This window comes from Sus scrofa, chromosome 2 (genome assembly GCF_000003025.6).
Source record: "Sus scrofa isolate TJ Tabasco breed Duroc chromosome 2, Sscrofa11.1, whole genome shotgun sequence".
NCBI lineage: Eukaryota > Metazoa > Chordata > Mammalia > Artiodactyla > Suidae > Sus > Sus scrofa.
Window position 1 is genome coordinate 1,792,596 of NC_010444.4, and position 25,501 is coordinate 1,818,096.

The 25,501-nt window shown below is 42.6% G+C and overlaps 1 protein-coding gene and 1 long non-coding RNA gene across 4 annotated transcripts in view; one reads left to right on the plus strand and one right to left on the minus strand.

Moving 5' to 3' along the window:
- The window catches only part of KCNQ1 (potassium voltage-gated channel subfamily Q member 1), a 313,788-nt gene that overhangs the window by 117,273 nt on the left and 171,014 nt on the right, over positions 1-25,501 (plus strand). The window lies entirely within an intron of this gene.
- The window catches only part of LOC110259223, a 28,839-nt gene continuing 5,285 nt past the window's right edge, over positions 1,948-25,501 (minus strand). For both annotated transcript variants that reach the window (XR_002341394.1, XR_002341393.1), the window contains exon 2: positions 1,948-25,432. This is a non-coding gene — a long non-coding RNA (uncharacterized LOC110259223). The remainder of the gene's footprint in view (positions 25,433-25,501) is intronic.

Genomic DNA, 25,501 nt, shown 5'->3' on the forward strand with positions numbered 1-25,501 from the left:
TGAAGTAATTTTTTCCTTAGGAGCTGTTTTCCAAAGCGAGGGCACCCTCTCCATTCCCACCAGCAGGGTGTGAACAGGGTGCAGCTGCTTCACGCCCTCGCCAGCCCTCGCGGTGCCCTGTCTTTGCCAAGCTGACGCCGGCAGCCGTCTTAGTGCTCGCAGCTGGAGTCTCACTGTCGTTTCGATTAGGGTTTACGTGTGGCTGACGGTGCTGAGCCTCTTTGCACGTGTTTACCGACCGTTGGCTCATCTCTTTTTGAAGAAATGTCTATTCGTCCTTCTTCAAGTCGGGATGCTTGGTCTCTGGTTTCGAGGTATAAGTGAGATTCATGTATCTCAGCCCCAGATTTATGATTCGTACATATTCACTCCCATCTGTGGGTTGTCTTTTCACTTTGTGTCTTTTGAAGCACAAAAGCTTTGAATTGCGATCAAGGCCAATACACCTATTTTCCTTTCGTCGCTGTTCCTTTGCTGGCACAGCTTAGAAAGCAGAGCCCAGCGGAGGTCGTGAAGGTTTCCCTTGTTGTTCTAAGAGACTTCTTTAGCTTCACCTGTTCTGTGTAGGTCTTTGATGCATTTGGGGTTGCTTTTTGGGTACGGTATGCGAGAGTGGTCCAGCTTCATGTTTTTCTTGTTGTTTGAGCACCTCTCCTTCAGAAGACTCTTCCTTCACCGTTGACTGCTCTTGGCATCCTAGTCAAGAGTCAGCTGACCACAGATATAAGGCTTTATTTTTTAAAATGCTTACGCTGTTCCTTTCGTATGAGTCTTACCTTAGGCAGCACCATGCTGTCCTGACCACTCTTACTCCGTTGTAATTTTGAAACTGAGAAGTGTGACTCCTCCAACTTCATTCTTTTCTGAATTATTTTGGCTATTCTGGGTCATTTGCATTTCCACAGGGCTTTAAGAATCTGCTTGTCCATTTCTATAAGGAAGCCAGCTGGGATTCTGGTAAGGATTGTGCTCAATCTATAGATCAATTTGGGGAGGACTGCTGTCTTAATTATATTGCCTCTCAATCCATGAACATGGAATGCCTTCTGTGTATTTAGATTCTTCCTTCCTTCCTTCCTTCCTTTCTTTCTTTCTATTTCCTTTCTTTATTTCTTTTCTTTCCTTCCTTCCTTCCTTCTTCACCCATGGCACACAGAAATTCCCAGGCTAGGGGTTGAATTGGAGCTACAGCTGCCAGCCTACACCACAGCCACAGCAACATGACATCCAAGCCATGTCTGTAACCTACACCACAACTCACAGCAACACTGGATCCTTAACCCACTGAGTGAGGCCAGGGATTGAACAAGCAGTCCTCATGGATACTAGTCAGGTTCGTTAACCACTGAGCCATGAAGGGAACTCCCTCGATATTTTCTTTCAATGATGTTTGGTGGTTTTCAGAATATGTATTTTTATTTCTTAAATTTACCCATGACTATTTTTCCTTCTTTCTTGTGATAAAGTACATATGAAATAAAATTTACCATTTCACTGTTCTTAGGTGAATGTCTGTGGCATGAAGTACACTCACGTTCCCGTGCTTTATTTTTGGATGCCATATTTTCTTAATTTCATTTTATGATTTTTAATTGAAAGTATGTAGAAATACGGTTGATACTGATCTTGCGACCTTGCTAAATTTGTTTAGGAGTTACAATCCTTTTTTAAAATTTTTGTGTGTTTTTGTCCTTTTAGGACTGCACTCACACAGCATAGGGAGGGTCCCAGGCTAGGGGTCCATTCGGAGCTGGAGCCACCAGCCTACGCCACAGTCACAACAGTGTAGGATCCGAACCATGCCTGTGACCTACACCACAGCTCACAGAAATGCTGGATCCTTAACCCACTGAACGAGGCTAGGGATCGAACCTGCATCTTCATGGATGCTAGTCGGATTCGTTAATCACTGAGCCATGGTAGGAACTCTCTGTATTAGTTACAATCTTTTTTTTTTTTTTTTTTTTTGGTGGATTCCTTGAGATTTTCTGTATAGAAAATCCTGTCATCCATGAATAGAGATAGTTTTACCTTTTTATTTCTAAACTGGATGCCTCTTCTTTTTCTTGCCCAACTGTCATGAGTGGAACTTACAATACAATGCTGAAGAGAAGTGATGAGAGCAGATGTCTCTGTCTTATTCTTTAATGGTGAAAGCCTTTTGTCTTTCACCATTAAATACGAAGTTAAATAGATGCACTTTATCAGACTGTTATTCCTAGCATATTGACGCCTTTTTATCGTCATGTAAGTGCATTGAATTTCATCAAATGCATTTCCCGTGTCTGCCATTGATAAGCATGTAGTTTTTGTCCTTTATGTTTTGAAATGGTGCATTAGGTTGATCAACTTTCAGGTAGGAATCCAGCCTTGCATTCCTGGAATAAATACCACTTGGTCATAGTGTATATATATATTTCTAACATATTGCTGTATTTTACTTGCTAGTATTCTGTTGAGTATTCTGCGTCTATTTTCATAAGAATGATTGGTCTGCAGTGGTTCTCTTTTGTGTTGTATCTGTGTCTGGTTTTGGTAACACTGAGCTCAAGAATGTGTTGGGAAGAGATTCCTCCTCTTCTGTGTTTATTTTTGATGGAGGGGAAAGTACAGACTTGGTATTAATTCTTTAAATTTTCGTAGCATTTATCAGTGAAGCCATCTGGGCCAGCTGGGTTTGTCTTTGTATGTAGCATTCTGATTACTAATTAAATCTCTTTACTTGTAGCTCTATTCAGATTGTCTACTTATAATCAGTAGCTTTTGACTTTTTAGGAAGATGTCCATTTTATCTACATCGTGTAATGTGTTGGCACCAAGCATTTCATAGTGTTCGTTGTAATCTTTGTTATTTCTGTATAGTCAGCTATAAAGTACTTTCACCGATGATTTTAGTAATTTGCGTCTTCTTCTGTCACTGGTCTAGCTAAAGGGTTATCAATTTTGTCCATCTCCTCAAATAACCAAATTTTGGTTCTGTTGACTTTCTCTAGCATGTTTCTATCCTCTGTTTCATCAATTGATGTTCAAATACTTAGTATTTCATTTCTTCTGCTGGCTTTAGGTTTAGTTATTTTTTCTTCTCTTTGCTTCCAAGCTTCCTAAAGTGGAATCAGTTTATTGACTTGAGGCTATTGTGTTTTTTATTTTTTTATTTTTATTTTTTGTCTTTTTGCCATTTCTTGGGCCGCTCCCACGGCATATGGAGGTTCCCAGGCTAGGGGTCCAATCGGAGCTGTAGCCACCGGCCTACGCCACAGCCACAGCAATGTGGGGATCCGAGGCGCGTCTGCAACCTACACCTCAGCTCACAGCAACGCCGGATCCCTAACCCACTCAGCAAGCCCAGGGATCGAACCTGCAACCTCTTGGTTCCTAGTTGGATTCTTTAACCACTGAGCCGCGACGGGAACTCCAAGGTCTATTGTGTTTTTAATGTGGGCATTTATAGCCATAAAATTCTCTTTAACTGTATCCCATTAGTTCTGATGTACTATGCCTTTGTTTTCATTCATCTCAAAGTATCTTCTAATTTTCCTTGTGAATTCCTCCTTGATTCATGGTTATTTAAGAGTGTGTTGTTTAAATTCCACATATTGACATGTTTCCCAAGCTTCTTTCTGTTAATTGATTTCTACTTGTGTTCCACTGTGGTTGGAAAACATACTCTGTATTAACAGTATCCTTTAAAATTTATTGAGGTTTGTTTAATAGCATATCACCTGGTCCATCTTGGAGAATGTACCGTGTGCATTGGAAAAGACGCTGCATTCTGTGGTTCCCGTTTGTAGTGTTCTGTAGATATCCATAGGTCCAGATGGTTTATAGTATTATACATCTCTTCCGTTTCCTCTGATCGTCTGTCTATTTGGTCTCTACATTACTGAAAATAGGATATGGGCATTTCCAAGTACCGAAGAATTGGCTCTTCCTCTGCTCAAGCCTGTGAGTTTTTGCTGCATGTGTTTTGGTGCTCTGGTCTTAGGTGCATATAAGTTCATAATTGTTATATCTTCTGGCAAATTGACACTTTTTCATTATAAAATGACCCCCGTTAATACTAGTAACGTTTTTATTTAAAGTCCCCTTTGTCTGATTTTAGTACAGCACTCCAGGTATCTCATGGTTGCTGGGTGCGTGATATATCTTTTTTCATCCTTTTACTTTCAATGTATATCTTTGAATCTAAAGTATACCTCCTATAGGTAGCATAGAGTTGAATCTTATTTTTTAATCCAGTTTGATACGCTCTCCTTTTCATGGCTGAATCCATTCACATTTACCGAGATTAATACAGTTGGGTTTGCTTGCAGTTTTACTTTTAGTTTTGTCTGCCTCATGGATTTTTTGTTCCTCCAGTTCTCCGTTACTACTTTCTTTTAATTTCAGTGAATGTTTCCTGATACATTTTTTTCAGTTGCTTTAGTTATTTCTGACTGAGCTATTTCCTTAGCCATTGTTCTTATAGTTATATACATCTTATTAGAATAATTTGTTCGTCTTTTATTTATGTGCTTCTGTTGATATCTGTATTGATGTAGAAGTTCTTTGTAAGTTGTGTTAATGTTTCCATTTCTGCTGCTCTGTAATAAACCACTCTAAAACTCAAAAAAAAAAAAAAGAGAGAGATGAAGTGTTACATGTCTACATAGTTCAGGCCAACAGTACAACTAAATACCTTTGTTTTACACAACTGCTTTGTAATTGGGAAGATGCATTTATATTGCATAATTACAATATTGCCTTTAGGGATGATTTTTGTTCTGTTATATGTGTGTATTCAGTTTACTATGGGGGCCACTTGCTTTCTGCCTGAAAAACTTCCTTCATTAGCTTTTACGAAGCAGATACACCAACGAGGAATTCTCTATTCTTGTCTATCTGGAAATGTCATTATTTTGTCTTCCTTAAAAGGATAGTCTTCCTCGATATGAGTCTGTTAATTTTTTCGTCTTCAAATCCTTCGATGACGTCACCGCACTGCTTTCGGTTCCATTATTTCTGAGGACACGTCTCCTCTTAAGCTTCGCTGGGTCCCCTTTTTCTCTTGCTCCTTGAGATTTTCTCCGTCCTTGGCTTTTAGCATTTTGACTGTGATGCCGTCTTCAAATAGTGGCAGTTTTATTTTTTCTTCCTGTATGTATGCCTTTTATTGACTTTTCCTGAGCTACTGAAGTGGCTATAACTTCCAGGAACAGGTCAAATAAGGATGGTGAGTGAACATTGCTGCCTTCTTCTCAATCTTAAGGGAAAATCATTCAGCCTTTCACCATTAATTATGATGTTAGAAATAGTTTCTTTTGGTAGATGGTGTTTATCAAACTGAGAATGTGCCCTTTTATTTCTATTTTTTGAGTTTTGAAAAGATGTTGGATGTAGTCAGATTGTATGCCTCAATTGATACTATTTTTATTATTTACTTATTAATATGGTGCATTACATTGAATGATTTTGAATTCTGAACCAATTTTGCATTCCTAGACTAAATCCCACTGGTCATGGGATATGATTCTTTTCATGTACTATTGGGTTCTCTTTGCTAACATTTTATTTTTTAATTAGGTTCACTCCTCTCTTGATGATCTGTTTTCCCCACTTCTGGAGGCTCACTTTTCCCCATAGTTTATGGTGTTTTGAAATGTCACAACGATCGGCCCAGAAGAGGGTGTTTTCTCCCTGTCTGTCTTGGTGGGCGCTTGGTAAGCGGGTCCTTTTGCTCTGAAGTCTCTCCCACCCTCTAGCCTGAGGAATCAGTGTTTCGCTTATGAGCTTCCTCCTCTTTATATTCTCCGCACTCTCCTTCCAGAATTCCTGTCCGTTGGATAGGTATCCTAGATCATTGTCTTTGACTCTATATATTATTCTGAAACTTAATTTATTTAACTTAAAATTTCTGTTCTTCTTCTTACATTTTGACCCCTCCTTTACTCATTTCTCCCACTGCTCCACCTCTGAAAACCACCAGTCTGCTCTCTGTATCTTTGAGCTTCATTTTTGTGGTTTCGTTTTGTGTTAGATTTCACCTATGAGAGAGAGAAGGCAAAACATATTTGCCTTTCTCTGACTTACTTCACTTAGTAGAAGGCCTTTGAGGTCCATCATGTTCCAAATGACCAGATTTCACTGCTCTTCAGAGTTCAGTAGTATTCTGCTGTGTGTGTGTGTGTGTGTGTGTGTGTGTGTGTGTGTGTGTGTGTATACACACAACTTCTTTATCCACTGATTCATCGATGGATGTACGTCCTTTCCTTATCTTGGTTTGGCTATTGTAAATAATGCCACAATGAACCTGAGTGCACGTGTCTTTCTGGGCTAGTATTTTCTTTTTTCTTTTTTTGATAAATACCCAGAGATGGAATTGCTGGATCACATGGTAGTTCTATTTTTAATTTTTGAGGCGCCTCCACCCCATTTACCACAGTTATTGCACCAATTTACAACCACCAACAGTGCACAAAATCTCCCTTTGCTGCACCTACATCTTCACCAACACTTGCTGCTGCTTCTCTTTTGATCACCGCCATTCTCACAGGCATGAGGTGGTACCTTACTGCGATTTCGATTGCATGTCCCTGAGGATGAGTGACGCTGAGCATCTTTTCAGGTACTTGCTGGTCATCTGTTAGTCTTCTTTGGAAAAATGTCTATTCACATCCTCTGCCCATTTTTAATAGGATTCGGTTCTGCTGTTACTGAGTTGTATGTTTATATGTTTGGCTGTCAGCCCCTTATCAGGTGTGTAACTGACAAATTTTTTCTTCCACTCAGCAGGGTACCTTTTCATTGTGGTGATGATTCCCTTTGCTGCGCAGAAGGCTTTTAGTTTGATGCGGTCCCACTTGCTTGTTTTTGCTTTTGGTGCCAGATTAAACAACCCAACATCAAGATGTATATCAAAGAGTTTACCGCTGATGCTTTCTTCTCGGAGTTTTATGGTTTGGGGTTTACATTCAGTGCATTTTGAGTTAGTGTCTGTGTTTGATGTTAGATAGTGGTCACGTTTTATTCTTTTGCTTGTGGTTGTCCAGTTTTCCCAGCACCATTTATTTTATTCATTTATTTTTTTGCTTTTTGGGGCTGCACCCACAGCATATGGAGGTTCCCAGGCTAGGGGTCCAATCGGAGCTACAGCAGTCGGCCTGCACCACAGCCACAGCAATGCCAGATCTGAGCCACGTCTGTGACCTACACCACAGCTCACAGCGATGCCAGGTGCTTAACCCACTGAGCGAGGCCGGGGATGGAACCTGCAACCTCAGGGTTCCGGGTCAGATTCGTTTCTGCGGTGCCATGATGGGAACTCCCCCCACACCATTTACTCCAGAGACTACCCTTTCCACGTTGTATATTCTTGACTCCTTTGTCACATATGAATTGACCATGAGTATGTGGGCTTATTTCTGGACTCTATTCTGTCCCACAGATCTGTATGTCTGTTTTTATGCCAATGCCATACTATTGTAATTACTACCGCTTTGGAATACAGTTTGAAATCAGGGAGCATGATGCTCTACTAATACGAAAAAGAATTTCCCCATCAGTATTCATGAGGGATACTGGCTTGTGGTTTTCACTTCTGGCACCATCTTTGCTTTGTTATCAGGGGGATTCTATCTTCATAAAATGAATTGGACAGTAGTCCCTCCTCTTCTGTTTTTCGTTTGTTTTGGAAAGATTGTGTGGAATACTACTGATCCTCCTCTAAAAGTTTGGGCAGGATCTTCAGTAAAACCATTTGGGCCTGGAGATTCTTCTTGGGAATTTGTAAATTACAAATTGAATCTCTTAACAGTGATAGGGCTATAAAAATTACCTACTTCATACCGGGTGAATGTAGTCTGTGCTTTTTGAGGAATTGGTTCACTTTATCTAAGTTGTCAAACTTGTGTGTGTAGAATTGACATGTTCCCTGTTTACCCTTCTGGTGTCTACAGTGTTGTGGAGTCAGAAGTTTTGTAGGGTTTTCTTAGTAATTGCCCTAGGTTCCAAGTGCAAATGTGAAGTCTGTCATAATTTACTGACATCAGTGCTTTACTTATTTGACTGAAGTGTTGAAACCTTGCTTCTGTTTAGTTTCTTTCGTCCTCACCATTTAAAACGCACACGTGCCCTTAAGTGTTTCCTTCTCACTCATTGAGCACCACCTTACATGGCAGACATACTGTCCTTTAAGGGTAGGTTTGCTAGCAACAAATTCTGTTTCCTTTCTGAAAATGTCTATTCCTCCTTCATTCCTGAAGTGTATTTTTTGGGTTATGGAATTCACAGCTGACAGTTTTTTAATATTACAAAAATACTATGCCACTTTCTTCTGGTCTCCATGGTTTCTGCTGAGAAATTCACTGCTGTTTAAATTAGTGTTCCCTCTATAAAGATGATGCCATGTATCTTCTTTCAGAGTATTTTTTGTCTTTAGTTTTCAGATGTTTATAATTGGTCCCAGCATAGATTTATTTTAATAGATTTGGTTTTGTGCTCCTTATTCACTCAGCTTCTTGAATTTGTAGGGCTGTAATCTTCCCTGAATTGGAGAGTTTTCAGCCATTATTTCTTCGAATACAATTTTTATTTCACTCCCACCTCTCCTTTGGAATTCCAGTGATACAAACATTAGCTCTTTTCACATGGCCAAACAGATCACTGAAACACTGTTCATTTTTTATTTTCTATCATTTTGTCGTTCAGATTGAGTCAATTCTATTGACTAGACATAAGTTCACTGATTCTATCCTCTACAACTGAGTCCATCCAACTATTATATTTTATTTATTGTATTATTATTTTCAATTATTATATTTCTCAGTTCCACAATTTCCATTTTTAAATAACTTCTATTTTTTTCACTTGTGTTGAGAAAATTTGTCATTGCTTATTAAAGTATTTTTATGATGACTTCTTTAAAATCCTTGTCAAATAATTCCAACGTTTTACTTACTTTGGTTTTGGCATCTCTTGAATATCTTTTTTCATTTATATTGTGACTTTCCTGATTTTTGTCATGACAAGTGCCTTTCACTTGTACATTGGAAATTTTAGAGATTATGAGATTCTGGATCCAATTTAATATTTGGCTTTGTTTTTTTTGTTGTGGTGGTGGTGGCTTTTTTCTTATTTTGGTTTTTGGTTTGTTTCTTGTTTGTTTTAGTAGACAGTTTCTCTGCAGAAGTGTAGCCACAAGGCTGGATGAGCATGCATGTTCATTGTCTCCATATGCCCCCCCAGCAATCTTGCTCCAGAAAACGTAGAGCACAGCCTTACACTACTTCACTGTAGGTACATGTATGGAAATTTAGCTCCCCTTTTGGCCCACTGACATCTTCCCAATGAAAGTAGTGGCACCAACTCACACTCCTTATTGCCTCTGAATAGGGTATAAGATCAGCTCCCCAGTGGATCCCACTGCCAGGTGGGATAATTAGCTTCCCATTGGGTCCCTGACACCAAAGAGAGGAGGTCATTAAGCAGAGTGCCACATACCCTCCTGTCCCACCATCTCATTCAACAGTAGTATTTAGGTGATAGTTTAATGCTCAACTCTTAATAACTGATGAAATAATTTAATTGGTGAAAATTAAAGATATAAAAGTCCTGATATAAAAAACTTGAACAAAACTGCTATTTTACTGTTGACTTGTCTATTATTGCTGAATTATCTATTTCCCTCATTAGTTCTGTCAGTTTTGCTTCATGTATTTTGGGACTCTGTTATTGTGTATATAATTTTTATCTCTTTATAACTTTTAGGTTTTTTCTTATATTTTTTACTTTTTCCTGATGATTTTACAATTTTATTATTATAAATGTCTGTCATTGTCTCCAGAAATACAGTTTAAGGTCTGTTCTGTCTGATATTCAGTATAGCCATTCCAGCCTTCTTGGGTTTCATGTTTGCATATCATCATTTTTCATCCTTCTTCTTTGAACCTGTTTGTGTCTTTGAACATATAACATACATATAATAGGCAGCATATACTTGATTCCTGTTCTAGGCAGGCTGGTAGTCTCTACTTCTTTATTGAATGTTTAATTATTTTAATGTAATTATTTATATGGTAGGATTTACACCTTTCATTTGCTATTCATTTTCTATGTCTTGTGTCTCTTCTCATTTTGTTCTCTTCCTCCTTTACTGAATTATGTTCTGTTAATAGATAAGTTTATTTTACCATTCTGATTCCTTTGTTAGTTTCATTTTCCTATTTATAAAGTTATTTTCTTAGTAGTATACTCTGGAGGTTACAATAAGCATCTTAACTGAACACATTGTGCTTCAGGTTAATGTTAAATATCTCTTCAAAGATTTTTTTTCCCCATTTCTTTCTGGAGACTTTAATTATGCACATGTTGTCACTCAACAGAATGAATCATCTTTATGGATCTGTCTTCAAGTTCATTGATTCTTTCTCTTGCCAGCTCAAATCTGTTGTTTAGCCCTGCTTGTTTCTAAGTTGTGCTTTCAACTCTAGAATTTCTATTAGATTTATCATATAATTCTTATCTCTTTATTGATGTTATCCATTTATGAATCATCGGCATACTTTCCCTTCACTCATTTACTGTTTTTTTTTCTTTGAATAGATTTATGAAAGCTGCTTTGAAGTCTTAGCCTACTGCGGTGCCCTCAGAGATCAATTCTATTGATTACTTTTTATTCATGTTTAAGGGTTACCGCCTTGTTTCTTGTATGTCCTGAAATTCTTGGTTAAAAACTGATCATTTTATATAATATAGGAATTCTGAGTCCTTATTCTTCCCTCTTACCAGGGGTGATTGTTGTTTTTGCTAGATTTTTTTTTTTTTTTGGTTGTTGTTGGACTTGTTTATGCCTTGCCGGCACTGATTCTATAGTCTGTGTCATGCAGTGTGTGACCACTGATGTCTCTGCTCAGTTTTTCATTTCTGATTTTTGTTTGTGTCACCTCGTAGATCAGCATAACCTAGTGGTGAGGCTGCCTGGTCAGTTTTGTTTAAACATCTTGAGCCAATGAGGCTTCAACCATTTGCTGAGGTGATCTGTGTATGAGTTTAGATATTCCTTGCAGTTGCAAGCATTTTGCAAGTATTTCCTGGCTTTTGCTTTCTGCTTACACAGGGTCTCATGGTCAGCCCAGGATATGTAAATAACAAGGGTCTTCTCTGGTCTCTCTTGAGAGGAGGTACAGTCTCTCAAATCTCAAGAATCCCTTTTAAGCTTTTTGCTTGTCCCAAACAACACTGCAGTCTTCAGTAGCTGCAGTGCTGACCTTCCCCAGTTACTTGCCACTGAGATCACTGTTATTTGACAGTTGCGGGGTGTTTTCCATGGAGCTCCACATCAGATTATCCTTCTTTGTTGGCACTGAGCCAGAAAATTCTTAGAGCTGCTGTGCCACTGAGCTCGGATGGGGGGGGGGGGATGCAAGGAGCCCCAAGTTAAATTGCCAGAGGCTCTGCTATTTACCAGGTTTAGTAGTTTTTCTTGAATAGACACCATTCAATTTGTTATATGGCTCTAGTTAACGTCTGGAATTTTTAAAGAATTGTTTTAAACAATATGGTCCAGTTTTACAGTTGCTTTCTAGGGAGCAGTTCTGTCAAGGTCCTCATTCCACCAGTCCAGAGGCATCTTCCAACTTGCTGATTTAACTCTACTTTTTGTGTATGCAGAACATTCATATACTTCCAAAGTCAAAACCACATAAAAAGGTCTTCTGAGCAAAATGTCCTTTCTTCCCATATCCCTCCCATCCTAATTCTCCCCACCCCTTTTTGGTAACCAATTTCAGTGTTTTCTGGTTATTATTAGTGTGTGAGTGTGTGTATGTGTGGTATCAAACATGTGGGATTATTTTCTCATGTCAACTTCTTTATTACAAAAATGTAGTATTCTGTAGATGCTCGTTTGTACTTTGCATTTGTCACCTAGCCATCATTCAATAGCCATTCATCGAGAGCATTCTCAGTCTTAGAGTTGCATGGTGTTCTTTGGTGCGTATGTCCTACAGTCTTTTCAACCAGTCTCTTATACTTAATGTGTAGGTGGTCTCTGATGGCAGCTGTGCTCACCATTCTGTGGTCACTCCTTTGGTCAGTCTCTAATATTTTGTAATTGCAAGTAATGCTGCACTGAATGATTTTCTGCATGATTTTGCATATTTTTAGAGGTGCATCCTTAAGGTACCTTCCTAGAAGTGGGATTTCCAGGTTGAAATATAAACATTTAGTTTTGTTGAATATTGCCAAATTCCCCTCTACAAGGGACAGTGCCATATGAATTCACATAAGCAGTATGAGACTATTTCCACACAGTCTCACCAAAGGAGAATGTTATCAAGATTTTGCAATTGTTTTTGTTGATGTGATAGGCATATACTATTTCCTGAGATGTCTGTTTATATCTTTTGCTTATTTTTCTTTAATCATCTTGGTCCTTTACTCCCTCAGTTTTTAAAAGTTTTGTGTACATCACAGCCATTAGACTTCTGTTGCAAAGATTTCCTTCCATTTTGTCATTGTCTTTTGATTAAGGTGTGTTTTCTAAGCTAGAGGTTTAATAAATCTGTCAACAAATTTATCTTTTCTTGTTACATCTAGATTTTTAGCCATAGTCGTGAAACCTTCTTCCTATGCTTAGTTTACAGAGGAATTCACTCCTGTTTTCTCCTAGTATTTGTGTAGTTTTACCAAGGAAGTGTCCATCCATTTGTAGTTGCAGAAGAATTTAGTTAGGAATGACTTTTGGAGGCAATCATAGGTTTCTTCTCAAATCTATTGATATGGAGAAATACTTGGGATTTTGGTATCAGCATTCATAAATAATATTGGCCAGTCTGTGTTCTACTATTATCAAGATTATATATCAATGTTATATTTGCTTCTAAGGTGTATTTGGAAGATTTCCTTTATTTCCTGTGCTCTGAAACAATATATGGAAAATCAGGACCCTCTGTTCTCTAAAAACGTTTTGGTAGAATTCTCCTGTGAAAGCTATTGAATATCACACATTCTTTTAGGGTAGTTCCTTGATAATTTTTCTATTTATTTTTTGGAAGTTAGGTGTTAGTTTTCTATTTCTACTGAGATCAATTTTAGATAAATTGTATTGTGCAAGGAAATTATCCATGTCATCTAGGTTTTACAAATAAGTGTACCAAGTAGTTAGCATATTATGATTTTAAAATTTTCTCCGCAACAGTGGTTACTTTCCCCTTACATCTTCTTCATATTTGTGCTTTCTCTCTTTTCTCCTTAATTAATTGTTAGTTTGTCAACTTTTATATTTAAACCAGGATTTTTATATTATTAATTTGGTTAACTATTTTACTCTTTTTCAGCCTCATTAATTTCTGCTTTTGTCTTTGTCCTAGTTATTTTCTTCTTTGTGCTTTCTTTCGATTTACTGTAGGTTCTTTTTTAGCTCTTCAAATTGATAATTTCTGTATTTTTATTGATCTCTGTATTTAGATTTCTAAATGTGTGCTCAAGATGGAATATTCTCTATTGCCATGGTGTTGTTTTCATAAGTCAGGTCTTATGAATTATGTTCTTCAGATTTTTTATATCCTTGTTTTATTTGTCTATTTGGTCCATCATATGAAAGTAGAATGCAGTTCTCACATTATTAATGTATTTATATTTTTCCCTGAATATCTAATAGTTTCTTATACAGGTGGTATTTATTGCATAGTTATTCATAACTGTTGTAACTTCACTATGAAATGTGGCTTTTGGCATTATAAAATATCTTTGTCTTTTTTTTTTTTTTTTTTTTAGGCTGCACTTGTGGCATATGGAAGTTCCCAGGCTAGGGGTCAAATTGGAGCTGCAGCTGCTGGCCACAGCCACAGCAATGTGGGATCTGAGCCACATCTGCAACCTACACCACAGCTCATGGCAACGCAGGATCCCTGACCCACTGAATGAGGCCAGGGATCGAAGGCGCATCCTCATGGATACTAGTCAGATTAGTTTCTGCTGTGCAGCAATGGGAACTCCTGTTTTTTCCAATCTAACATATAGTTATATATACACTTTCTCATTACTTCATCCTTTTCCTCCCAGATTTGTATTCTTCCCATTTTTCCAGGACATATGATGTTCCTATATTATTATTCAGTCATGATTCTATCCGGGTCTTCATCTAATTCTGTAACTAAGAATACGGAGTGTTTACCATCAGTTCTTTTGCCAGTTTTTCCAGTCTTCTCATGGTTGGGGTGAAGCTCATCCTCTAGCAAGTTGCTCAGCAAGGGCTCATGTGTACAACACTTGCTCCACATGTAAAACTTCTTTCCTGTCATCTTGATACATGAAGTCCAGCCTGACTGGACATAAAATTCTTGGTTTGCACTTCCTCAAGTTTCTTAAAAATTGTGCTTGTCTTTTTCTCACTTTGTATATTGTTTTTGATAAGTCTACTGCCAGTGCGATGTTTTTTTTTTTTCCTTTCTTTTGCCTTTTTGCCTTTCTTGGGCCCCTCCCATGGCATATGGAGGTTCCCAGGCTAGGGGTCGAATCGGAGCTGTAGCCGCCAGCCTATGCCAGAGCCACAGCAACGTGGGATCCGAGCCATGTCTGCAACCCACACCACAGCCACAGCAACGCCGGATCGTTAACCCACTGAGCAAGGCCAGGGATCGAACCCGCAACCTCATGGTTCTTAGTTGGATTCGTTAACCACTGCGCCACAACGGGAACTCTGCCAGTGTGATTTCCTTGCCTTTTAAGTTATGTCATTTTTTTGCTTAGAGGCTGTTAGGATTTCTTCTCTATTTTTAAAGCCTAATAGTTTTACTAGGAAATGTTTCAGAGTTTATTGTTCCAGATCAATTTCCTTAGTACCCATGTGGGTCCCTTCACTGTGTTAGATTTTACTGTATTTATAGAATTTTTAGCAAATGGCTTTAAATATTATTTCTATTGTCTTTTCTTTTCTTTCTTCTTCAGAGACTTTAGTTACATGCACATCTGACCTCTTTTGCCAATCTTCACTTCACCCATGTCACTCTGACTAGTTACTTCTCTCACTTTGATTATCTTAGCTGTTTCCATGCTCTTCTTCTATTTCTGTTTGTAGTCCAGACACTACTTGTCATTTCCTGTTTTTATTTATTTTTATCCATCGCTAAGTGATTTATTACTGATTCAAGGTATGTGCCCACATCCCAAATGTCGAGACTATTTTATCCAGTTGGGAATATTGTTTGTAGTCTCCTTCAGCTTTATGGATAGAATTCAGAGGAGAATTTTATTAGCAGAAAAGGTTTTATTCTCAATTCTCGGATCTTTCCCCTCGCAGGAGCATTCCACGGATGCAGTCTGCGTACTTACATTCCCATGTACTTAAGTCCAAAGTTCCTAGTACAAAAATGCCCTCTTCTGCCACGCTTGTCCTCTTTTAGGCAGTTTCATTTCTAGATACTGCTGTTGTGAGATATGTGTGTCAGGCAACTGGCATGTCTTGTTTTTCTTTAATTCCTGCAGGATTCTTTCACTTCCTCCTATTTCCTTCCTTCACTGCCACACCACTTCTCAATATATCTGAGCCTGTTCAAGTGATTCCAAGAAGTGACGGGCGCTTTTAACCAGTCACGTCAGAGTCCTTCCTTGTTGCTACGTAAGAACTGCCTATTTCTGTCTAGCATTCCCCACTTTGATGCTTAATGCTAGACTTCCTTTTTCTGGGGATATTTCTCTCTGTGCTTCTTTTAAGTCTTATGTGGCCCCTATTTTTTTTTAATTGGGTGAAATCTACATGACAATCATTTTAAAGTCAAACAATTCAGTGCCATTTAATGCGTAATGTTGTCTTTGTTGCTTGCATATCTAATAACTTATTGTCAAATCCAAGGTCATAAAGATTTACCTTCAAGAAATCTGTGGCTTTAGCTCTTATATTTAGGTTGCTGATCCACTTTGAGATAATTTTTTTACAGTGTGGGGTCTGTGTCCAACTTTGTTCTTTTTCCTGTGTCTAGCTGTCCAGTTGTCCCAGCACCATTTGTTGAAGAGCCTGTTTTTTTCCACTGACTGGTCTTGGGATGCTTTATTGAAAATCAATTGACTGTATGCATGAGGGCTTATCTCCGTGTGCTCTGTTCTATTCTGTTGGTCTCAACGTCTGCCCTTATGCCAGTACCACATTATTTTGACTAATACAGCTCTGTGTAAGTCTTGAAATTGGGAAATCTGACTCTTAGAACTGTGCTCTTTTTCATAATGATTTTAGCTCTTCAAGGTGCCTTGCAACTCCATAAACATTTTAGGATCCATTTTTCCATTTCTGCAAAAGAAAACCATTAGAATTTTGACAGGGGTTGCATTCAGGCTGTGGATCACTGGGTAGTTAAGTCTTACAATCCATGAACATGGGACGTTGTCCTATTTATTTAGGGCTTTAATTTCTATCAGTCTTGTAGTGTTTAGCATAGAAGTCTTTCACCTCTTTGGTTAAATTTATCCCAACGTACTTTACCCTTCTTGATGGCCATTGCAAATGGAATTGTTTGAATATTTCTTTCTCAGATTGTTCATTGCTGGTATATAGGAAATGGTTTTTGTGTATTGACCACATGTCTTCCAACTTTGCTGAATTTATTAGCTCTAATAGGTTGTGTGTGTGTATTCTTTGGGATTTTCTATATAGGATCAAATCATCTGTGGATAAAAATAATTTTACTTCTTTTCCGATGTGGGTGCTTTTTAAAAATTTCTTTGTCTAATTGTCATGGCTAAAACTTCCTGTACATTGTTGAAAAGCAGTGGTAAAAATGGGCATCTTTAATCTGTTACTGGTTTTAGAGGAGAAGTCTTCACCATTATGATGTTAGTTATGGGTTTTTGGGTAAAAGTTCATTATCAATTGAGGAAGTTTCCTTCTTTTCCTAATTTTGTTACAATTTTATCTCAAAAAAGTTGTTGAATTTTGTCAGATGCTTCTTCTGTGTCAATTGGGATAATTCTATTACTACGATGTATTACATCGATTTTTCTCACGTTAAACCACCCTTCTATTCCTGAGATAAATCCCACTTGTTCACTGTATATGATTCTTTTAATATGCTGCTGGAGTTTGGCTTACTAGGGTTTTCTTTTTTTTCCATCTATAATAGATATTTGTATCTAGTTTTCTTCTCTTGTGATATATTTGTCTGGTTTTGGTAGGTATCAGAGTAGTACCTCACAGAATATGTTGCAGTGTTCCCTCCCTTCTGTTTTAGTCATTGCTGTTGTCGTAAAGCGTTTGAGAAGGACTTGTGTTAATTTTTCTTTACATGTATAGCCTCATTCACCAGTGAAGCCATCAGGTCCTGGACCTCTCTTCACTATGAGATCTTTGATAACTGATTCATATTTTCTTATTTGTTAGAAGTCTGTTCAGAATTTATATTTCTTCTTGAGTCAGTTTTTGTAGCTCATGTGCTGCTAAGAATTTGTCCACTTCATCTTGGCTATCTAATTTGTTGGAGTAGTTGTTTATAGACTTCTTATAATTCTTTTTATTTCTGTAAGGCCAATTATAATGTCCCCATTTTCATTTATGCTTTTATTTGCATCTTCTCTAGTTTTTTCTTAGTCATTCTAGCTAAGGGTTGGTCAACTTTGTTGATCTTTTCAAGAAATAACCAACTTTTGGTTGATTGTTCGGTTCATTTCTCCACTCTGATATTTATTTTCTTTTTTCTGCTAACTTTGGGTTTAGTTCACTTTTCCATTTATAGTTCCTTTGACTGTAAAGTTGAGTTATTTAAGAGCCCTCTTTCTCTCTCTCTCTCTCTTTCTTTCTCCAACAAGGGGCCTCACATACTTATTTCTGGGGCTGAGGCAAAGCGCTGTGCATAAACACCAGTACATAGAGAACCCCTTTCCCAGTATATCCGTCTGTGGCTGTGATGTTTTCAGAGTGCTATGGTAAGATGCAAGTGACTGACACAGCATAAATATATGTGCCACGTCATGTGCAGGGCGCCTTATAGACCCAGCTTGCTTCTTCTTCAATGTCTTCTATTTGGCATTGCACCTGATTTTATTACCAGTTTTCATTCAAATCCGTTGGAATGGGATGATTTTGCTTTTGCTTCTTGGCCAGGAATTGCTTGATCCTGAAGGTCTTGTGAGAAGACATGACAAGGAACTAATTCAACTGCACATAGGGTGGTGGTGAAGAAAAGCAAGGCTCTTATTTATGTAGGAACTTATCACTATATTTTTTCTCTTTGAGCACTGCTTTCATTGCATCCCATATGTTTTGGTATGTTGTTTTCATTTTTGTTTGTCTCAAACTATTTCCTGGTTCCTCTTGTGATATCTTCTTTAATCCATTTGATTTTAAAGAATGTGTTATTTCATTTCCACATATTTGTTAATTTTCTAGCTTTCCTTCTGTTACTGCTTTTTAGCCTCATTCCATTTTGGTTAGAGAAGATACTAAGTAAGATTTTAATTTTTAAAAATTTCCTGAGACTGCTTTGGGCCTAACATGTGATCTATCCTGGAGAATATTCCAAGTGCACTTGAGAAGAATGTATTCTTCTGTTGTTAGGTGGAATGTTCTACATGTTTATTGGGTCTAGTTGGTTTATAGCATTGCTTAAGTGTTCTGTTTCCTTGTGGATCTTCTGTCTGGTTGTTTTATACATTGTTGAGTGTTGGTTGTTGAAGTCTCCATTATTGTAGAACTGTCTATTTCTCCCCTGAAATCTGTTAAAGTTTCCTTCATGTATCTTGGGGCTCTGTTGTTTGATGTGTATATGCTTATAATTGTTACATCCCGATGAACTTTCTCCTCAATATAAAAAGTTAGCTCCTATTTAGTTATATCTGCCTCGTGTTGCTATTGTCACAAATTACATCTTTATACATTATGTATTCAATAATATAGATGTTCAGTTATTGCTCTATGCATTTGTCTTTTAAGACAGGCAGGATATAAAGAGTAATTACAAGCTAAAATTATGATAATACTGGCTTTTATGTTTACCTATGTGGTTACCTTTTCGGGAATTCTTTACTTCTTTGTAAGGGTTTGGGCTACTTTCTAGCATCCTTTCATCTCAGCCTAAAGGACTCTTGTTACACTTTTTGTAGGGCAAACTGACTAGCAAGGAACTCCCTTATCAAATGTTTATCTGAGAACATCTAAATTTCTCCTTCACTATTGAAAGACACTTTTGGTAGATATAAAAGTCTTAATTCAATTTCATTTTTTGTTTTCTTCTTTTAACACTTTAAAATTTTTATCCTGCTCCCTTCTGGCCTCCATGCCTTCTAGTGAGAAATTTGATGTTAATCTTATTGACTCTCCCTGTATGTGTTTAGTCCATTTTCTCATTCCTTTCATCATACTATCTTTATCTTTCAGCAATTTGATTATGATTTGCTTCTTGGAATTCAATGAGCTTCTGGGAGGTTTAGAGTCACATCTTCCATTAAACTTGAGTTGTCAGTTATTATTTCTTTAAATACTCCCTCTTCCTTTCTCGCCTCTCCTGGGATTCCCACTATGGGTTTGGTGATATGCCACAGGTCCCAGAGGGTCTATTCATTTTAACTTCACCCGCTTTTCTTTTTGCTCCTCAGAGTGGATAATTTAGATTGACCTAGCTTCAAGTTCACTGATTTTTTTTCTTCAGTTCAGATATGCTAGGCAAACACTCTAGTGAGTTCTTCATATCAATCATTATAATTTTCAGTTCCAGAATTTAATTCCTTTTTATAACTTCCTCTTTACTGATATTCTCCATCCATTCACACATCATTCTCATGGTTACCTTTAGTCATCTATAATTTCCTCTGCTTCCTTATATTTAAGTTGATTTAAACTCTTTCTCTAGTAAGTTCAATGTACTTCCTCAGAGACAGCTGATGTCTAGTTCTCCTGTGAATGGGCCATACTTTCCTGCTTCTTTACATACTTCATGACTTTTTGGTTGAAAACTGGCTATTTTGAATATGATATATATAACTCTAGACAGCAGAGTCTTTTCCCTGCTCGGGATATTTCTTTTCTTGCTGTGAGCTGTAGCTCTTATGTCACCATTCCTCTTTTGTCAGCTGGAGTTTTGACAGACTTTCTCAAGTGCCAGGAGGAAGGAAAAAAGTAAAAGAACCCTCCCAGCCTTTGCAGTTTAGCTCTGTGTGGGGGCAGTCCTTTAGGATCTGGCCAGGCTGTTTACAGCTCTGCCTTAGCCATCGCCTCCCAGCGATCAGCCATTGGTGAGAGCTTCATGTGTTCTTAGGATGGTTCTGAGCATGCATCCTGCCATGGGCATGCTCTTGGCTTTCTCAATTCTTCAGTATACACAGGTGTTTGAAAATGGCCTGACTTCCCCAAAGAAACTTTCCCCCCATTCTCCCAACTCTGACTGCTGTCAGTGCTCTCATCTAGGCCTTTACTGCAATCTTTTCCCCGCGTGGCTGGGACTTGTTTGACTCTCATACAGCGCTTACGAGGAATGTCCACCATTTTTCACGAGTAAGTTCTGTTGTAGAGGAAACAAAGGCTGTCCCCTCCAGGCCATCCCCAGACAACCCAGAACAGACCCAATTTCTCAAGATCTGCTCTGCCCCCTCCAGAACCCAGCATCAGGGACCCACGCTGGGAATATGGGCAGCCATCTTCAAGATGGCGAGCGAGTGACGGACAGCAGTGTTGTAAAGACAAGTAAAAATGCCACCGAGCTTTCCTGCCATATTTTTTTTAAACTTCCCATTACTTGATTGGATGTTCACTTGCATGCTGTAAACCTTTCACAGAGAGTCAAAGGCTCTGGCAAAGTCAATTCTGACACACTTTCCTTGACTTCTGTGTTTCCGTGGAGGGAAGTCTCTGCAGAGGGACCTGTGCCTCCGTCTTTGCCGAGGTCACGCACATTCTTAACGCATCTGGACAGGGTGTTTTAAGCCTCATCTCGACACATCCTCTAGAGGCTCGTGGGGGTGGGCAGGTGGCTGCAGTGCTGTTGGAGTTCGGTTCATTTCTCTGGTCATGGGGAACATGAAGGCCACAGTGCTCCATCTCCTAGGGCTGCCGAGGGCATGGGCCGCGTACACTCCTCTGTGCACTCCTGTTGGCTTTCTGCTTGGAGGAGGAGGAGGAGGGATCTATGAAACCAGGGAGAGGGGAGCAGCAGGCCACTGCTCTCCTAACTGGCCGGAAGCCTTTTTAAAATCGTGCTTTTTTCTCAGTGCCTGTGTCCAACCCATCGCAGGCCCTGCCAGCTTCCCACACGGTGCCCAGTGCCTGCCCTCCATCCCACCACATCTGGTCAGAGCTGCTTCCATTTCTCTCTGCTGCCACCCCCACTGATGCGTCTTCACTGCTGCCTCCTCTGCTCTGCTCTGTGCACAGCAGCCCAAGGGAGCTCCGTCAAGGGTGCCTTGCTGCTCGGCCGACTGCACCACATGGGCCAGCCTGCTGGGTCCAGAGCCACCTCGGGAGCCCCCATGCAGGTCGCCTACTGAGGACGGGCTCTACGTGGGCAGCTGGTAAGCTGCACAGAACACTCCTCGGAGTTGCTCCACCAGCTGCTGAAGGAGCTTAGGGTGTTTATCTCTCACAACCGGGAGCTGCCCCCCGGGGGGCCCATCCTGCGTCACTCCGGCCGGCCCTGTGTGGCGCAGCAGGCCCCTGGGGTCAGAGATAGCGCTCCGGAGGCCTCTGGCAGGGCGGCACTGAGGAGCCTTGGTGTGCATGGAATGTGCATGCTGAGGGGCTGCGGGCTGGGCCCCGAGCCACCCGGGTGTCCCCAAGAGAGGGCAGATGTGTCCTTTGCCTCTGTGTCCCTGGGACCTGCCACGCGGCAGAGGCTCCAAGACCTGCTGTCTGACCCAGCTGGGGTCTTCATGTCCCCCGCAGCCCCTTAACACCAACCTAGTGGCCCTCTGCTCTGGGACAGGCTGTGTCGCTTGCTCACGCTAAGTGAGCCATGTCTGCACGTCTGCGCTGTCTCGGGTTACTGGACATTTCCTCACGTCCAACCAGTGTGAGTCCTGGGCCCACTCAGAGGCCAGCAGCCTTGGAATGGGGACTGCAGGGCCATGCCAGACAGATGCCACTGCGTCTTCTCGTGAAACAGTATTTGTGCAAACTGGGGGATGGGGGTCGTGGCTGAGGGTTCCGTGGGGCCCCACGGCCCTTGCCCTGCCCTCCAGTCCTCCTGCAGGACCAGCGGAGAGCCGGGCTGAGCTGATTACTTTGGACATATGGGTTGTTAGCACAATTGGATCTTATGCTCCCCCCCACCCCCAGCCCCAGCTCTGGGGTGGCTCTGACTGTGTCCAGGCTCCAGCTTGGGGAGCCATGGGGAGCCTCTCGGCCCCGGATCTGGCCTGGCTGGGAGGCGGCCTGGGAAGGGACCTGTGTTTCTCAAGCCCGCGCCCTCGGGGCCTGGGGGTGGGGCCCGAGCAGATGTCTGCATTTGGTGGCCAGGGCCCGGAGCCGGATGCTGAGAACGAGGCCTGCAACTCATTTCTCCCCGTTAGACATTCTCAGAACATCTGCACCGTTTCCAAGGCTTCTCCCTCACTAATTGCTTTGATTATTGTGTGAAGTTAAGAACTGGCACATTGCTGCGATGTTGTGATGAAGGTGAAAAGATCGCTCTTAATTAGATTAAAAACATTTTTTTCGTCCTCTGTAATTTCGCCTTGAAAATCAAGGCCATTTTTTTTCAATTTGTTTTCTTCATCCAAAGACCTCCAGAAACCTTCCCCACCACCTCTCCAGAGGGTTCTTGGGAATGTCCTGTGAGCTCAGCTCTTGGAGAAGACCGAGCTTAACCCAGATTCCATTGTATATTAACGTTTCCTGGGGCCGCTCTCGCTGCCGGGAACTGTCCCCTGGAACTGCCTTCGGAGCCCTGGACAGTGACGGCCTGGAGCGGGGAGGCCCCGGAGCGTCGCCTGAGTTGTGCGGGTGGCTGTGTCTCTCCCTTTCCGTTTCCTGCCCTCGCTTGGGGTTGACCCTGGCCCGGCTCCGTGGCCGCTGTCCCCCCAGTGACCCCCGCCGTTCGGACCCCTCCCTTGGCCCCGCAGAACCCTCTCCGCGCCTCTCAGATGCGTGTGCTGAAGCCTGCGAGCCCTGTCGTGAGGGGCAGCGCTGGGGACAGAAGGCCTCAGCGCCCTCATCTCCAGGGGCGTAGAAAGCCCAGCGTCCTCCCCAGGACCAGTCGGGATCCCCGGGTCCCCCTTGACCCTGGCCACAGCACTGTCATGCTCCAGGTACGCCCTGCGCGGCCTGGACCGCACGCGAGACGTGGCGTGTCCCACGATTTGCTTTAAACAAGCTTAGCCCAGGGTGAGGGGACAGGGCGGCCACGGCTTTAGGGGCCGCTGCGGCGCTAACTGCCGTCCCCTCTGCCCGCGACCCCCCAAGCACAGCGAGGGGAGGGTGAGCAGCTCGGCTCGTGTGTACCCTCGACCCCCCCTGGCCCGTCCCCTGGGCTCACGCCTCACCCCCAGTTTGTCCCACACATTCCTGGAGGTCCTCTCAGTGACGACGGATAGAACCCCAACTCAATCGAGCCGAAGCACACAGAAGGGACATTTCTTGGCTCACACAACTGGACCCAGCTGTTTCAGACACAGCTGGACCCCGGGGCTGGGATGACCCTGCGCTCTCCCCCGTGGGCTCCCCCCACCCCCGCCTTGTTCCCTCTCCGGCTCCCCCCTCCCCTCCCCACTGCCCCCTGGGATGGCCGTGTCCTCGGGCGGCCACTCTCCGAAGGGGGCAAGAGGGCCGCCCGCTCAGCAGACCCAGCGGAAAGACCCCCTCTCTCTCTCCATCGTCTTTGCCGGCGTCTGGGCCCGGCTGCTGTTGACCCCAGTCAGGCACCAGCCATCCTCAGACCTGCCGCGGGGCCTCCCAAGGCCAAGGCCTGGGCCCCGGGCCCTCTCTGAGGATGGCTGCTGGGCACCTGCCCCCTGCAGCCTGGGGAGTAGGGAAGGAGCAGCCCCCCAGGGAAGCTTCGAGAGGCTGTTCCCAGAGCCAGGCCTAGCTGCCGGATGGGCAAAAACAACAGGTGTCCACTCAGGCAAGGTATTTTCCTGAGCGGAACTGGGTGCCAGCTGTGAATATACATTTTCACTCCACTGTTCGCCCTGTTCCTGGCAGCTGTCGTGGGAATGGCTTTTACACTTTCTGTCCGTGTCCCTTACTTTGGGCCTCTGAGCAGAGACACAGGTGGCGACGCGGCAGTGCTGGCTCGTGGTCTGTGAGCCAGGCATGGGCAGCTGGCACGGGCCTGGAGCCGCGGCTCAGCAATGTCACACAGGGTCTGGCTGCAGCTGTCCGGATGCCCTGGGGAGGGGGTTCCCGCTCCCAGGGCAGGAGCTATGGGGCTTTGGCAAATCCGCCAAGAGGGGGAGAGGCGAGGCGGGCGGGTGGGAAGGGGCCGTGGTGGGGGGGGACGGGGCAGCGTCTGTTTATCCCTGTGGAGAGAGCTGCTCAGGGACACGCCTGTGCTGGGGCATGGGGGGACGGGGGGAGGGCGGGGTTCCTGTGCCAAGAAACTGGCACGGACCTGAGGGCCAGGCACACATGAGCCCCACGCCCACCCAGACGCGGGAGCAATCTTGGGAGCCTTGGGAAGCTCCGGGAAGAACGTGGGTGATGCCTGGGAGACTAGGCAGGATTTGGATCGGTCCCCAGGGGAGGGGGAGTCACCAGGGAAAGAGAATAGCATAGGCCCCTGGGGGCAGAGGGCCGTGGCACGGACTGGGGCCTTACAGCCCACGGTCCTGGGTGCTGGCATCCTGGCCTAGTGTGTGTGACCAGGCATGGTTTTCAGCCTTTCTCAACTCACTTGCTCATCTCAAAATGCGAATCAGAGCCATCATCCCACAGAGCTGCTGTGACAGAGAAATGATGTCACAACTGAAGGATTGGGAAATGGGAATTCCTGCCCCTCGTGGGAGCCAGTGTCAAGGACAAGTGGGACCTGCCTTGAGAGTGGGGGACGGGGTCGGGCAGGGGCAGGACGGGGAGGCAAGGAGGTGAGAGCAGGTGCTCTGGGGCCGCCTGTGGTGGGACAGGGCTCTGTGGGGGCGCGGGGGCACTCCCGGGCCGGGTGGAGAGCGAAGGATGCTCCAATGCGCTCGGCTGGGCCGGGAGCCGGAGGGCAAGGCGGGGAGACACGGGTTCCCGACTGGAGGCAGGGGCAGCCCCGACAGAAAACGCAGCCACGAGAAGGAAGTGACCGTCCTCCAGTCTCTTCACCTGAAGACAAACCGTTCATGGTTTGCTCCGTTTCCTTCCAGCCTTTTTTCTGTGCCCATCCTTCTTTGAAAGCTAATTGCAGTCGCCCTATGAAGTGGGGCCCCCAGCTGGAAGGCGGGGTGCCGTGCTCTCTGGTTCTGCTCTCTGGAGAGAGGGCGAGACTTGGCAGCCGGTGTCGCCAGCTGTGGTGGTGGCCACGCCAGAGGCCGCGTTCGCCATGCCAGACCTCCCATTTTCCTAGAAAACAAAATTGTTTTGTTCTGCCCCGAAAACCGAGGCCCAGATTCTGGCCTTGACGAGCAAAGG